The following is a 17,546-nucleotide window of genomic DNA, read 5'->3' as shown; positions in this document are numbered from 1 at the left end:
TTGGGTTGGTACTCGAAATCAGGGGTTGTAGCCCTAAACATTGTAACAGAGATTCATTGTGAGGCTGGAGTGGAGCAGTAAGCTCTAGTAGCATTGCTCACTGAGGTTTTTCCCATCTTTGGTTTTCCTCGTACATACTAGTGTTATGTGTTGCCCCTTTGAGTGTGTTTGCATTTGAGTTGGTCTGCCCACTAATTGGTAAGTCTGTTATCAGTTAGATCTAATAACCGGTATGCTCACATACAATAGTTAAAGGGAAAAGTTTGAGAACCATTGATTCACCTCCCTCTCAGTGGTGCATTGTGTCTAACAATTGGTATTAGAGCCTAGGTACCCATTTTGTCAAGCGTTCTCTCGCTTGGGTAGATTCTGGCTTAAGGACACAATGGTTTGTTTAGTGTCAATCCTGTAATGACCCCTTCTCAAACCTGATCCTTTCTGCAACCGTTGGTCTCTTTCTAGGAAGCTCGGAGGCCAGTCGGAGGGTAAAATTAGGGTTTCCTATTTTTGAGGAGGTCTTTTTGGATGGGTTCATCGTCGGCTTTTTCTGATGGTTCAGAGGGCTTCGCAACGATGTCTTCATCTCAGTTTTTGGAGCAGTTTTCAGAATTTACTATTTTTAGTAAGTTCTATTTTTGGCAGGGCTCGCGTGGCATCGGGCAATCTCTACATCCTGTTCAGTTAACTCCAGGAGCATGGTCAGGTTCTAGCTTCAGATTTTGGAGTTGTGTGGTCAAGTAACTTTATTTTAATTAAATAATCATTATAATTATAAAGTTGCTTATCCCCCCTTGGCCTAGTCCAACAACTTAAAAACATCACTTAAAAGGGGGACTTTATGGGTGGCGCCCTCATGGAGGATTTATTTAATATTTTATCCTTGGCCAAAGTCAAAACATGGCGAAAACTTACCAAGGTGATATTTTTATATTATTTCATTTGACTTTTTGGCTAGGTGTGATGGCGCCATGTTGAGGAGGGGATTAGGGTTTGCCTTGGAAATCGAATTAGGGTTTTGAGGAGGCAAGTGAAGCTATTTATTGGAGTCTTGGGAGGATTGAAGGGATCTTTTGGCAGAATTTGTATTTGGGCAGCCGTCTGGCTCTGGACATGCTTCAAGGAATGGAAGCCTTCTAGCATAGGCATCTCTTCTTGCTTGAAAAATAGCAACTAGGGTGATTATATTCTCTATGTAATTGCATTTAGCCGTAGTTTATCATCAGAGTTTTCATTGTAATCATTTAGGCTTATAGTTCATTCAGTTTTCTGCATCTAGAATTCCCGCGACTAATTTCATGTTTTGTTCACAACCAGAAAATACAAAAAAATTGCATTGTGGGTATTAGTTCTTTGTATTTGCCTCACCTAGGCGTTGCATTTCCTAGGGTTTCAGCAAGTTTGGTTAATGCATTTATTTTTAATGACAAATCGTATTTTGCAGCCAGCCGTACCATTTTAAATGCATTGGAAATCGTGCCATTTTTCATTGTGAGGGTTTTGCAGTGTTGTTTGAGTCTTTCGCAGGTTTCCACGTCACCAAGGCATTTTGCAATTAGTTTCCGGAGGAAAGAAGATTGTACGAGGACGAAATGAGCTGTTGGCAGTGATCCATGGGTTCGCGGCTGAATGTGCAGATTTATGTTGAATCAGAAACTCTCTTCTAAAAGGGGAGTTGTGAAAGAATTTCTTTGATTGTACTCTGACCAGTAGTACTGGCAGTCTTGAACTGTGATCTTGATTGTAATTGTCAAGCTAACCAAACTTATCTTATCTACCTCCATCCTATGGTAGCTCCTCTCCCTGTTGGGATTGAAAGCACATCCTGGATGTCGAGTGTCTTTTCAGTTTCTGCAATCAATTAAATTCAAGCATTTAAGTTTCACTCCGTCATATGGTAGCCCCTATCCGTCTGGAGTGGGTAGCACATACTTGGCGTTGAGTTCCTTACAGTTCTAGATTTTCAGGGACCCTCTGACCAATGCTCGCCATCCCGGCGCCATACTGGTTAGAGTTCTTTGCATAAGCAACTAAGACCCTCTGACCAATGCTCGCCATCCCGGCGCCATACTGGTTAGAGTTCTTTTCATAAGCAACTAAGATCCTCTGACCAATGCTCATCCATACGGTGCCATTCTGGTTAGGGTTGCTTCAGCAAATCAAATACTTTTTCTCAGAATTAATTGATCACTCATATAGTTGTTGTAATTAAGTTGATCAAAAATTTCAAAAAAAATTGGCTAGGGATATTTCAGTGGTATCAGAGCCAAGATCCTGCCATCCTGTGAGCAAGTCTGTATATGAGTGACAGAGAAAAAAGATACTGGGCAAGAGAAGATAAGAAGGTTGGGAAACAATTCCAGTTTCATCAACCTCCTGAGGGTCAGACAGCCTCAGAAGTCTTAAGGGCTCACTGGGAATCTTCCGGGGAATCTAACATGGCTGAAGGAGAAAGGTCAATCGGGGGAAATGAGGGGTTCACCCGCAACAGAGATGATAGTGGAAAGGAAAGAGAAAGATCTCTGAGTCCTGGGAAGAGATTTGAAAGGAAGATGGATGCTTTAATGGACATGGTATCCCTCATGATGGGAAGAGTGGGTCAGAACACCACTCCTCAGAATAACTCAGGCCATAGAGGAGAATATAGTGCCTCCAAACCCCAAGATGAACATGCAGGCCGGGTAGTCCCTAATAATACCAACATATCTTCCAGGCCCTTTAAACCCACTTTCCTGGCACCTACAATCAACCAGCCAGATCCCGAGGAGAATGCTTCATTTGTGGAGCAGTTGAGACTCGGTAGAGCAGAGTATGATTCTCTGCCTGATGACATCAAAATGGATATGTCCTATAATGATTTTATGGATCATAAAAGGAAAAACAAAGGACAAGGGAGGTATTATGACCAAAGGAGATCATTCAATCAAGGGGATTTGTACCAAGCTGTCAACAAAGTTATCCTTCCACACTTTGACGGAAGTGAGACTAATTCAGCCCGAGCTTGGATTCAGAAGCTGGATAACTATCTAGCTCTTAGGCCAATGGCAGAAGAAGAAGCGATTAAGTTCGCTACGCTGCACCTGGACGGAGTAGCGCACGAGTGGTGGTACCATGGCCTCATTACTCTTGGTCATCGATCTATCACAACGTATGATGAGTTCACCACTAGGCTCATCGAGAGGTTTGAGAAGAAGGATCCTGAAATCCATTTCAGAGAGCTTGCTCAACTGAGACAATATAGTACGGTCGAGGCCTACATTGCAGAGTTTCAAAGGCTCTCAGTCATGGTGACTGGAATCACGGAAAGGAGACTGGTGATTTTGTTTAGTGAAGGGTTGACAGAACCTCTCAAAGGTTGGATCAAAGCCTTTGACCCTCCATCACTGCAAGAAGCCATGAAAAAGGCAAGGAACATGGAGTGGGCTGCTCCTAAGGCCAAGTTTCAGTCAAATTCCCCCTTTCAGAAAAGGGATAAGGGAAAAAGGCCTCAGCATAGACCACCCTTGAGACCTCAACACCAAGAGTTCAAGAACCGCAATCCAAATGTTACCAGATTGGATCCAGAAACCCTGAATGAACTCAGAAGGAAAGGGTTATGTTTTCGGTGTAGAGAAAAATGGTCTCAAGATCATGTTTGCCAAAAGGGGGTTAAGTTCAATCAGATTGAATATTATTCTGCTGGTGAAAGTGGGTCTGATTTATCCGACCAGCAATCTGATTATGAAGAAAGTGAAGGTGATAGAGCCCCAGAAGAATCTGGAGATGAAAAGGAGTGTGGTGGAGTCTTGGCCCAGCTCTCTAGTTTTCAAAGAAACGAATCATTCAAGGTTCGTGGGATGATCAAAGGGCAGCGAATTGTTGCCTTGATCGACACCGGAGCAACACATAACTTCATTGATGAAGTTGTAGTAGCCAAGAAGGGGCTGCAAACTGAAGAGTTTGAAGGGTTCAAGGTCATGGTTGCAGATGGATTTCATATCTCTTGCACCAAGAAGATTTCAAACATGACCATGCAGTTGGGAAACTACGAAGTCAAGGATGACTTCTACGTAGTACACATTGGGGATACTGATGCTGTCTTAGGTATTCAATTGCTGCGATCTCTTGGAGAGATCTCCTTGAATCTGCAAACTATGGAGTTAAAGTTTCAATCAGATGGGAAGAGAGTAGTTCTAAGAGGCATGTCTAATGGAGGTCCGCGAGTGGTGTCATTCAAAAGAATGGCAAGACTGATCCGTCATGATCAAGTTGAATGGGTTGCCGAATGTATGATCCTCCCTGCAAGTCCCATTGAGGCTAAGCGTGATCAACCTCCTGATATCCAGTCTCTGCTTGCAAAGAAGAGTGCAGTTTTTGCCGACTTGCCTCCTGGACCTCCCCCTGAACGGGGTTCAGAACACATTATAGAGCTCAAGGAAGGAGCTAAACCAGTGATCACAACTCCATACCGGTATCCAAAGAGGCAGAAGGATGAAATAGAAAGGAATATTCAAGAACTCCTGGAGATGGGTTTCATTCGCCCAAGCAAGAGTCCCTTTGCTTCAGCAGTAGTGCTTGTTAAGAAAAAAGATGGGACCATGCGCATGTGCGTGGACTATCGTGCTTTGAATCAAAGCACCATCAAAAATAGATACCCCATTCCCCGAATTGATGAACTCATTGATGAGTTACATGGGGCCAAGTTCTTTTCGAAGATCGATCTGAGGTCGGGCTACCACCAGATTCGGATGAGGGGATCTGACGTGGAAAAGACAGCCTTCAGATGCCACTATGGCCATTTTGAATTCCTAGTCATGCCCTTTGGGTTGACTAATGCTCCAGCCACCTTCCAGTCTTGCATGAACCGTGTCTTTCAGAATCAGTTAAGGAAATTTGTGCTGATATTTTTTGATGACATCCTGATTTACAGCAAGACTTGGGATGAGCACCTTAAACATTTGGAGGTAGTGCTTAGTACCCTAGAGTCAGAAAGTTTGTTTGCAAAAGCTTCCAAATGTGAATTTGGAATGGAGGAGTTATTGTACTTGGGTCACATAATCAGTGCTGGGGGAGTAAAAGTGGATCCGGAGAAAATAAAAGCAGTAATGGATTGGCCACCTCCCGAGAACTTGACTCAATTAAAAGGATTTCTAGGTCTATGTGGTTTTTATCGGAGGTTTGTTAAGGGGTATTCCCAGAATGCAGCTCCTCTTACTGATCTCACCAAAAAGGGGGCCTTTGTTTGGTCCGAAAGAGCTCAAGAGGTGTTTGATAAATTTAAGAAAATCATGAGCTCGTGTCCAGTTCTAGCCATTCCAGACTTTTCCAAACCATTTGAGTTGCAGTGTGACGCATCAGGTGAAGGAGTTGGCGCTGTCCTGATGCAAGACAAACACCCTATCGTGTTTGAGAGCAGAAAATTGAGGGGTGTGGAGAAATCCTATTCAATTTATGACAAAGAAATGCTTGCCATTATGCATGCATTAGCCAAGTTCAGGCAGTACTTGGTGGGAAACAAGTTCGTGGTAAAAACAGACCACAATAGCCTCAAGCATTTTATGCACCAGAAGGATTTAAATGAGAGGCAACAGAAATGGGTGAGTAAGCTGCAAGCTTACGACTTTGACATTGAATATGTCAAAGGGAAAAATAATGTCGTGGCCGATGCTCTCTCCCGACGGCCTCATCTTAGCTCATTGTGTGAGCTTACTGCAGATTGGAGAGACATGTTGCTTGCTGATTATGCCAAAAATCAGTTTGCAACCAGCATTTTAGAAGGTACTTTCCATGATGAGAAGTATCAGGTGGTTGAGGGATTGATTCACTATAAGGGAAGAATCTTTTTGGTGGCTGATTCTAAGCTCAAAAGAAAGATCCTTGTGAATTTTCATGACATCCCAGTTGCTGGCCATCAAGGTTTTTTTAAGACCTATAGGCAGATCCGCGAAAGGTTTTCTTGGAAAGGTCTGAAGAAGGAGGTGCAACGCTATATTCAGGAATGTCCTGTTTGTCAAGCGAATAAGAATGAGCATACATTGCCCGCCGGATTGCTGCAACCACTTCCCATTCCCAATCAAAAATGGGAAAGCATTTCAATGGATTTCATCACTGGGCTGCCCAAGGCCCAAGGGAGGGATTGCATTTACGTGGTGGTTGACAGATTAACTAAGTTTGCTCATTTCTTTGCCATTACTAGTACTTTTTCTGCAGCCCAAGTTGCAGATTTATTTTTTCGAGAAGTGTTTAGGCTTCATGGATTGCCAAAGAATATTGTAAGTGATAGGGACAGTAAGTTCCTAAGTACATTTTGGCAGGAAGTCTTTAGAATGAGTGGTACTGTGCTAACTCCAAGCACAAGTTATCACCCCCAAACTGATGGGCAAACTGAAGTTGTGAACAAGTGGCTGGAAGGCTACTTGAGAAATTATGTGTCAGAGCAGCAGAAAGCTTGGGTTAAGTGGCTGCATATAGGCGAGTATTGCTACAACTCTACCTATCATATGTCAATCAAAATGTCTCCCTTCTTGGCACTTTATGGGTATGAAGCACCCAGCTTTGCAGATTTGGTGTTTGGGGATAGCAAAGCCCCTTTAGCCAAGGATTTATTGCAGCAGAGTCAAGACATAATGAGGTCCTTAAAGGATAATTTGCAGATTGCACAGAATCAGCAGAAGTTATATGCTGATCAGAGACGGGTAGAGCGTTCTTTTGAGGTTGGGGACATGGTCTACCTCCGGTTACAACCTTATAGACAGTCTACTCTCAAGAAGAGTGGAGCTGAGAAGCTGAAACCGCGCTTCTATGGACCATTTAGGGTCATCAGGAAGATTGGGGCTGTAGCTTATGAATTAGAGCTACCTTCAGATAGCAGAGTGCATAACGTCTTCCACGTGTCTCGCCTCAAGAAGGCACTTGGACACAATGTGGTTGCTTCTTCACAGTTGCCACCGTTGGACGAAGAAGGACTATTGATTTTAGTTCCCGAGGATATACTTGATGTCAGAGAACGTTCTTTGAGGAATAGAACTGTCAGAGAATATTTAGTGAAGTGGAAGAACCTACCTTTGGAGGATGCAACATGGGAAAATGATGAGATATTGCAGCATCCTGGGTTGCGATTGCTTGAGGGCAAGCAATCTTGGGGAGGGCGGACTGTAATGACCCCTTCTCAAACCTGATCCTTTCTGCAACCGTTGGTCTCTTTCTAGGAAGCTCGAAGGCCAGTCGGAGGGTAAAATTAGGGTTTCCTATTTTTGAGGAGGTCTTTTTGGATGGGTTCATCGTCGGCTTTTTCTGATGGTTCAGAGGGCTTCGCAACGATGTCTTCATCTCAGTTTTTGGAGCAGTTTTCAGAATTTACTATTTTTAGTAAGTTCTATTTTTGGCAGGGCTCGCGTGGCATCGGGCAATCTCTACATCCTGTTCAGTTAACTCCAGGAGCATGGTCAGGTTCTAGCTTCAGATTTTGGAGTTGTGTGGTCAAGTAACTTTATTTTAATTAAATAATCATTATAATTATAAAGTTGCTTATCCCCCCTTGGCCTAGTCCAACAACTTAAAAACATCACTTAAAAGGGGGACTTTATGGGTGGCGCCCTCATGGAGGATTTATTTAATATTTTATCCTTGGCCAAAGTCAAAACATGGCGAAAACTTACCAAGGTGATATTTTTATATTATTTCATTTGACTTTTTGGCTAGGTGTGATGGCGCCATGTTGAGGAGGGGATTAGGGTTTGCCTTGGAAATCGAATTAGGGTTTTGAGGAGGCAAGTGAAGCTATTTATTGGAGTCTTGGGAGGATTGAAGGGATCTTTTGGCAGAATTTGTATTTGGGCAGCCGTCTGGCTCTGGACATGCTTCAAGGAATGGAAGCCTTCTAGCATAGGCATCTCTTCTTGCTTGAAAAATAGCAACTAGGGTGATTATATTCTCTATGTAATTGCATTTAGCCGTAGTTTATCATCAGAGTTTTCATTGTAATCATTTAGGCTTATAGTTCATTCAGTTTTCTGCATCTAGAATTCCCGCGACTAATTTCATGTTTTGTTCACAACCAGAAAATACAAAAAAATTGCATTGTGGGTATTAGTTCTTTGTATTTGCCTCACCTAGGCGTTGCATTTCCTAGGGTTTCAGCAAGTTTGGTTAATGCATTTATTTTTAATGACAAATCGTATTTTGCAGCCAGCCGTACCATTTTAAATGCATTGGAAATCGTGCCATTTTTCATTGTGAGGGTTTTGCAGTGTTGTTTGAGTCTTTCGCAGGTTTCCACGTCACCAAGGCATTTTGCAATTAGTTTCCGGAGGAAAGAAGATTGTACGAGGACGAAATGAGCTGTTGGCAGTGATCCATGGGTTCGCGGCTGAATGTGCAGATTTATGTTGAATCAGAAACTCTCTTCTAAAAGGGGAGTTGTGAAAGAATTTCTTTGATTGTACTCTGACCAGTAGTACTGGCAGTCTTGAACTGTGATCTTGATTGTAATTGTCAAGCTAACCAAACTTATCTTATCTACCTCCATCCTATGGTAGCTCCTCTCCCTGTTGGGATTGAAAGCACATCCTGGATGTCGAGTGTCTTTTCAGTTTCTGCAATCAATTAAATTCAAGCATTTAAGTTTCACTCCGTCATATGGTAGCCCCTATCCGTCTGGAGTGGGTAGCACATACTTGGCGTTGAGTTCCTTACAGTTCTAGATTTTCAGGGACCCTCTGACCAATGCTCGCCATCCCGGCGCCATACTGGTTAGAGTTCTTTGCATAAGCAACTAAGACCCTCTGACCAATGCTCGCCATCCCGGCGCCATACTGGTTAGAGTTCTTTTCATAAGCAACTAAGATCCTCTGACCAATGCTCATCCATACGGTGCCATTCTGGTTAGGGTTGCTTCAGCAAATCAAATACTTTTTCTCAGAATTAATTGATCACTCATATAGTTGTTGTAATTAAGTTGATCAAAAATTTCAAAAAAAATTGGCTAGGGATATTTCAAATCCCTACTCCAGTTTTTGATGGTTCAAACTATTCTATTTGGAGTTGTAGAATGGAAATCTGCCTATCCTCTCTAGGGTTTGATGTATGGATGTCAGTTGTTAATGGTCTCCCTAGGAGTGTAAGTCCTCCCACCGGATCTGAAGAAGAAAGAAGATGCTTGTGCAATGAAAAAGCCATGAAGGCTATATTCAGTGGGCTCACCGGTGATGTCTCCTCACAGGTGGATAAGTGTAAATCGGCAAAGAGTCTATGGGATAGAGTAAGGAAGCTATATGGAAATGAAACCTGCACCACTAGATCAGTTTGTGAGAGTGAGAAGAACAATGCAATAGATACATATGCAAATAATGAAGGGAGATCCACCAGTTGAAGTAGCAATAATGAAGAAGGAACTCATCTTTTCATGGCCCATGAAATAGATATTGAGTATCACACATCAAAAGGGGATAATGCAGATAGATCCCACCGGCATAATGTGTTTGGAAGTGACAGTGAAGAAGATGAAGAAGAAGGAGAAAAGGCAGATTGATCTAGCCAGCAAGATCTATTTGAGTGAAGGTGAAGAAGAAGAGGAAGCAGAAGTTGATCTTGAAGGTGAGCTTGTGAATGCACTTAAAGAACTCGGTAGAGTAAGAAAGGAATACAAACTATTCAAGAATGCTTCTATAGTGGAGTAGAACCGGTTGATCAAATACCTTGAAGAATCTGAGAAATGCATCTCAGAGTTGAAGACTCAAGAAGAAGACACCAAGGTGTGTCGGTGTAATTATCTAGCATCTGTGCTAGAAGTTAAAGATAAAGAACATCTGCAGCTGGTTGGAGAAATGGAGATTCTCCAAACTGACCTTGAAAAGTGTCAGGATGAGCTCAAGGTAACAATCCGGTTTGATGGCAGCAGTGATGCCTTGGACAAGATGTTGAAGAAGCGAAAACATGCCAAGGACACTGAAGGTTTAGGAAGTGGTGTCGGTGAATGCTCCACCAGCAAGAATGTCCCCCACAATGACATTGTGCTTGTCTTCCTCGAATGGAGAAAATAAGGGACAGACCTTCCCAGTCAGAAATGCTCCTCAGAAGAAGGTTGACCTAATTACAACTGATGAAGACTTGTAGTAAAAAATGAAGACCGGTGCTGCAAGAAGAAGGAACAATGCATATCCCAAAGGTAAAGGGAAGATGGGAGAAGATAGCGTCACCAGAAGCAGGAAAATGAGAAGACAACAAAGAGGACCTCCTACTGGCAGAGGACAAAGGAATGCTACTATCCATAGGACAAAGCAAGTGTGGGAGAAGACGAGACAAGATGGAAGGACTTCAAACAATGGACATCCTAGGATCCATCCTCAAAGAAGGAGAAGTGGAGATGCTAGACCGGTTGTTGTAGCTACCTCCTTTGGTGATGAAGCAAGGCAAGCTTATCTGGAATACAATGCTTTACCACCAGATTTGAAAGATCAATGGACCTTTGATCAATTCACGAGTCAAAGGAATAGGAGGAATGGTGGAAAGAATGATCATTATACTCCACCAAGGAATGATTATCAACAAACACTTGGTAAGATCACCATGCCTTATTTTGATGGAAGTAACAAGTGTACAACTAGGTCATGGGTACAAAAGCTTGATAATTATTTGTCATTAAGACCTATGCCTGAAGAGGATGCCATAAGGTTTGCTACACTACATTGAGAAGGGGCTTTTCATGAGTGGTGGTACCACGGTTTGATCACACTTGGTCACAATCTCATTACCACATGATGAATTTACTGATAAGCTAATTGAAAGGTTTGATGTCAAGGATCCCGAAGTTAGTTTTCGGGAGTTGGAACAATTGAAACAACATGGAACTCTTGAAGCATATGTTGCTAATTTTTAGAGATTATTTGTTATGGTCCCTAACATCAGTGAAAAAGATTGGTTGTCTTGTTCATTGAAGGATTGATGGAGCCACTAAGAGGATGGTTGAAAGCTTTTGACCCACCCTCACTACAAGAGGCAATGAAGAAAGCTAGTGTAATGTACCCAACCGTATGGTAGGTACCCAAGGGAAATACCCGAGGGCAATTACCAAGGGTTGTACCCGTGGGCAAAGTACCCGAGGGAAGCACTCGAGGGCAAAGAACCTTCGACACCTTCGGCCCTCAATCAGCAGCACTTGGCACCCTTTGGCTCCGGACGCAAATGTCCACTCGTACAGAAAAGTAGGCCGCACATTGTTGGCATTATAGTTGTCATTGATTTCAACATGTGTGTGTGCAAGGCTGATTTGATAAAGTTGCAAAAGAGTGCCATTGATGGATTGGTGTTGACATCAATGCCAAAGGGAGAAATTGTCGGCATTATAGTTGTCATTGATGTCAACATGTGTGTGTGCAAGGCTGATTTGATGAAGTTGCAGAAGAGTGCCATTGATGCCATTGCTGTCAACCAGGCAGGTCAACTTGCAGGCTGCAGATTAAGTAGAAGAGTTGCTGAGATCAGGTTGATTGATGTCATAAGTTGGAGAGACTTGTAGAGATCACAGTGATCAGGTTGATGGATCGGATTGTTGAAGAAGACAGTGTTGTTGTAGACTCCCACAATGCCATATGATGTGTCTATGAAGTTATTGTTGGATGTCCTGAAGTTGCTTAGGTGATTTGATCGGTATAACTTTGGTCGAGCTAGAAGTTGCTCTTCACAATTCTGCTTGAATTTGTATCGGGATATCTCAGTCGGTGTCGGATTGTGTGGAGTTTTTGTTGTGTTTTTGTCTATTGGAGTATCCTGTGCCAAATACAAAGTATGTGCTACACGTCGGAATAGTTGAACATAGGCGGAATAACAATTTTGGGTAACACCGATAGACTAAACTACTCCGATATTAGTGTATCGGAATAGCTTTGTCGACCAGGAGACTGAGGATGTGTATCGGAGTAGCTATTGAAGATAGAATGACATATTCCCACTATGCCGATAGATCAAACTATTTCGATATGTGGTCATTTGGCTTGGAGGTTCTTCGTTCGGGATAACATTGTTGACAGATCAATCGGGCTATCCTCTTATCCCGCGACGTTCCTGAAGCGAATGTTGACCTCACGAGATAACTCGTGTAAGGTGCACATGATATTTTTTCTTATCCCACAAAATGTTGGACAAGTGTTGAATACCCTGCGGGATAACACTTAAGTGAAGAGAATAGTGTTATACTTTATCCTGCGTTGTCAAAATGTGACCACCGATGGTCGTGCAAGATAACTTATGTTCGATGAACAAGGGGGTCCCTCTTATCCCACGGTATCAAAAGTGACCAACAAAATTCATGCGGGATAAGAAACTAAAGGAAGATTGCAGATTCCCTTATCCCGCACAAGCTAAGATGCACACAAATGTTGCATGGGCTAACAAGTGTAAGCATGCCATGAAGAAAACCTTATCCCGCACGAGACAAATGGTTATGCGGCGGTCCTGTGGGACAAGGAAAAACAAAGACAAAAGAGAGAAACCTTATCCCGCACGAAGTAAGAGGCTACACAAGGTTCGTGCAGGATAACAAAAGTAAAGGCACCTCCTTATCCCGCGTGGAGAAACTTGGAGAGAAATGGTCTCGCAGGATAAGAAATCAAAAGGAGATTGCTTGAAGACGCTTATCCCACACGAGACGAGGATGATGTCAATGGGCCCATGGGATAATAAAACAAAAGGAAGTGAAGGGTCTGCTTATCCCGCATGACCAAGATGGGATGTGAAGAAGCCCGCAGGATAAGGAAAGCGAAGTTGGCATTGAAGGGTTTGCTTATCCCGCGTGACCAAGAAGGGATGAGAAGAGACTTGTAGGATAAGAAAAAGCAAAGGATACTAAGGAAATCCTTATCCCGTGTGGATTAAGAGACTATGCTAATGTGGTGCGGGCTAACAAAGAAAAAGGAATGCTTATTGAGAACAAACAAAAGCTTATCCCACATGGGTAGAACAGGCAGGCATACATGCGATGCGCAAAACACGAAGGTTAACCACAGTATGAAGTTCAGTGGATTTGAGCAGCCCGATAGTCCACATGGGCATTGACCAAGTTTGACTCGACGATGTGGCATGTACGGAGCAAATCAGACGACACTTGTCGAAAAGATGAAAGCTTTTTTTATGTCGACAAAATTGAAGATTGTGATCGACTTTGCGGCCATGTCTACAAGACGATAGACTTAGAGGTCCATGTGGACGATTGACCAGGATTCACCAAGTGACTTGGACGCTGAATAAGAAGATGTCTGCATGCTGATAGGCAAAATGATCTACATGGTGGTTAACCGACCTTGACCAAATGATCTGGATAGGAAATGGAGACATATGGCTCCCTGGCTAGTCGAAGAAGATATTTGATATGCAGAAGTCAGTGACGGTGGAGTCTAGTGTGGTAGTTGTCAATCTTTTCATAATAGGTCAACAGAGGATGGAAAATGCATTAATGGCGACCAAGTTGCAGGCAGGCTGTGTGGCTCGAGGAAGGATTGCAGATCGTTTTGGGCAGAGGAAGATTACTAAACTTAGTAATCCAAGTACAAAAAATGATCTGAAGGTAGACAGGTGTGCGGCTCAAGATAATCAACATGTAGGAAATCAGATCTTACGGATAGGCGATGAGATCGGATAGCTGTAGGTGAAGCAGTTGAGCTTGCAGAGTTGTGTGGACAGGTAGTAGAGCTGACAGAGAATGATTTAATGTTCTGGCTGAGGTGTATGATGATGTGGCGCGTGGAACCGCCACAATGACGGTTGAGATCAAGGCTTCCTAGTTGAATCCATTAGATCAATGGCTCAAGTTCAAATTCTGTGAAGGATACAGATTGGCGGGTCTTGGGACTTGAATTACCAACTGAGAGAATGCAAACCGACTGAATGGACGATCTGTATGCTGCATAGGAGCGTGTGTAGATCAGATGCATGATAACGAGGCAAACAGATCTTGTTTGATTTGTGATAAGATTAGACCGACCTTGTGCAGGTGTTGATGATGAATACAATGGTGAAGAGTAGAGCACGACAATGAATGTGATCTGACTAGGGTAGTTGGCTCGCAGTGAGAGAACGGTGTGAACATGTAGTTGAGCTTGTAGTAAGATGCAGATGTGTGGATGTTAAGGGCTTGAGAGCATTGCAGAATGGTGATCTACGACCAAGAAAGATGAGTGCACGTTAAGTGTGACTATGTGAGCTAAAAAGAAGTGAACAACAACAGATAGTTGTGAGAGTGTGGTCACAGAGAGTGAAGATGTAGTTGCAGAAACAGAGCAAAGAAAGCAATTGTAGAAGCAGAAGATTGAGAGCAGAGTAGTCTGATAAAGGTGAAGTTGAGGCAGAGAGGGAGAAGTGATCCGAGCAGAAGACAATGAGTAGAGAGCAGAGAATAAGAGCAGAGAGGTGAGATTGAAGCTCAAGATCAGAAAGCAGAAACAAGTCAGTTCAATCTCAAGAGAACAATATTTGTGAGTTGCAAAACCTAATTTGCAACAAGGTACTTAAACTGTATTCATATATACTCATTGTAATCTCTGAGTGGGTGCTCAGAGCTAGGGGTTGGTGCTCCTTTGAGTAAGAACTCATAAACCGTAGGGGTTGGTGCTCCTTTGGGTTGGTGCCCATAAACTTCAGGGGTTGGTGCTCCTAGGGTTGGTGCCCTAAATATTGTATTCAGTGATTTACTTTTGAGGCTGGATTGGAGCAATAGACTCCAGCAACATTTCTCACCAAGGTTTTTCCCCACCGTGGGTTTTTCTGGGTTGCTTCATATGTGTATGTACTCATCTGTTTAATATCTCTGCTCATAGTCTTGTGATTAAAGTTATTAATGCTTAGATCTTTTAGAAGCTTAAAGTTTTTATTGATTACCATTGATTCACCCCCCTCTCAGTGGTCCATTGTGTTCCTTCACACACTTCCAAACACTCTGTACAACAATGTTACTTTGACTAAAGGATCCAATTGTAGATAATTTCTCCGTCGATAAGATTATTGCATATACGGGAATGAATTATCAACACAGAGTATACACCAACAACATTGAATGGCCAAGAACTAGATATTTGTAATTATATTTCCACACGACAGAGATAGATCCGACCATGAAGTATAAGTGAAATATTAGAAATGATATCTCCAACGGCAGACTGGGGTGGTTGCTATCCACCAAAACTGCGATTACAGAATAGGGAGGATCTTGCACCTTTGAAACTGCAACAAAACATAATTCCAACTGGAATTCGCAAATACAAAGAAAACATCAAATTCACCATACCTACAACTATGCTGAACTCGGCCTTATAAATGGGCTTCGGAAAGTTTCCCGAAGGGTTACAAGCAGGCTGACAATAGTTTATTATTTTATTAATTTGGGCCCCTTTATTTAATAATTAATTAAATAACTCCTTATGATATTATTTAAAATTTAGGACCACTTAATTAATTAACTTAATTAAGTCTTTTAAAATTAGGGACATTACATCTAGGAGTATGGAGTTCGCAGTCCCTAAAAGAAAAAGTTTGCATAAAGAAACTCCCTCTATCATCAATGAGAGCCCTCAACAATATGTTGATAAGAAAAATAAATCAGCAACTATGGTGGATGAGGAGACACGGGAAGAGTTAAGGAGAAGAAAATTATGCTTTTGGTGCAAGGAGCCTTACCACAGAGAGCATGATTGCCCTTTGAGGCCTAAGGGCAAGGCAAATTGTGCAATGTGGGTGTATTATGAGGATACGAGTTCTGAAACTACAAATCAGCCAGCTGCTTCAGGGGACAATTAGGGTGGAAATGCTTACGCGCTTCCGCAGAGTTTGAGTCGAACGGGAATCTATCTCCTATGGCTTTATTTACCGACGAGTAGGATGAGGTGACTTTCAGATTCAGAGGAACAGTCAATGGACAACGTTGCATTGCACTCCTTGACACTAGAGCAGCACGTAATTTTATTGATGAGGGATTTGTGGCTAGATGCAGGTTGCAAGAAGAAGATTTCAATGGATTTAGAGTTAGAGTTGCAGATGGATATACCCTCATGTGCACCAAACAAATAGGTAATCTCACCTTACAGTTGACTGATTATGAGCTACAAGCTGATTTCTATGTGGTCAATATGGGTGCAGTGGATGTAGTTTGAATTGAATGACAGGACTTATTTGTTGAGGGGAATTGTAGATGGTTGCCTGCATTCTATTTCTCTTTGTAGAGGGAAGAGCAGGAAGAGGGATCATGTGGCTATTCAGGAGGAGCATGAGATGATTGACAACCCATTGTTCGAGCTTGATGCTACCTGGTTGTACGATAATCCACTCTATGATTTGGATGTGGATCACTCTCTTGATTTTAGTCTAGATAGTGTCATTGGAGATCCTTCCAGTGCATTTGGATTCCAAATAGGTCTCATGGAGGGAAATTTAGAGGTGTACATAGTGAGGAGTTTATACGGCTTCGCATTTGATCCTCATGTACATGACTTATTTCAGATGCACAGTTCAGGGGCACATGTGATGGATGGTTTATTTGATGGCTCACTTTGTGCAAAGGTTTATTTGATGACTTATGTCATGAGAGGGACATAAGACTCCTCTACCTACTACAAGGGTCTAAGCAAATGGTCAATGTAATTTTTAGCTTGCTCGGCTCGGGCTTTGTACATCGTTTTCTCCATTTCTTTCTTCAATTTTCTCAATTTTGCCTCGAAGGAGTCCTGAAATTCTTCAACCTCTTGCTCCTTGGTTGCTTTCCCCATTTCCACTAATAAAATTTTGTAATCAGCAGAGATCACATCTTCAGTTGATTTGTTCAATGGTGGAACAACAACATGCACAACCCTGTTTTGGTGTGCATCTCTAGTTATTCTTGAGTAGGTCCTAGGCTTCTTCCTCTCCTTGGTTTGAGGTTGTCCTACTCTAGCAAGTAAGTCGTCAAATCTTAGAGATGCTCTTGCTGTTGTTTTCTTCTCTATCCTGGTTTGCAACCATACAAGAGGTGCAGGTTGGCTGGAAGTGACTTCGATTTCCTTCCCCTACTCTTGCAACTAACCCAATAGTCACATTTTCCTACCCATCCATAGAAAGAGGTTGGTCCTCAGTAGTATCTTGCTCGTTTCCTCTAGTCGAGCTTTCTCCAATTTCACTTAGCGGCTAGTAATATACCTCTGTTTCTTCTTGTTTTGTACCTCTATGTCCTCTTTATCATTTGACCCTACAGGCGAGATTTCCCCTTCCTCAGTCTCATTCGCAAGATCCTCTAAGTCGATGATTTGTATGTCCTACTACTGGAAATTCGGCTCTCTAGGTCGATTGTCTCTACAAAGATTGGTTTTATTTGTAGCACGAGAGGAGTGGGTAGGCGTTCTATATCAGTCCAATCTCTTGCAACAATAGAGTCCTCTTGAGAGGTGGTTGTAGTGGAGGGTCGCCTTATCTTTAGCTTCTTGTGGGTAGGAACCTCGGGTGATGACTTCTTCTTTCTTCTATACTTCCTAGATGCTTTGGGCTCTATGCTAGCTTTTCTTCTTCTTCTTTTTCCTCTAGGGCTCTTCTTCACTATCTTCATTTTCTTCATCCCC

The sequence above is a fragment of the Cryptomeria japonica genome, chromosome 10 (assembly GCF_030272615.1).
Source record: "Cryptomeria japonica chromosome 10, Sugi_1.0, whole genome shotgun sequence".
Taxonomy (NCBI): Eukaryota; Viridiplantae; Streptophyta; class Pinopsida; order Cupressales; family Cupressaceae; genus Cryptomeria; species Cryptomeria japonica.
The sequence above is the reverse complement of the archived record's forward strand: the minus strand, read 5'-3'. Positions refer to the sequence as shown.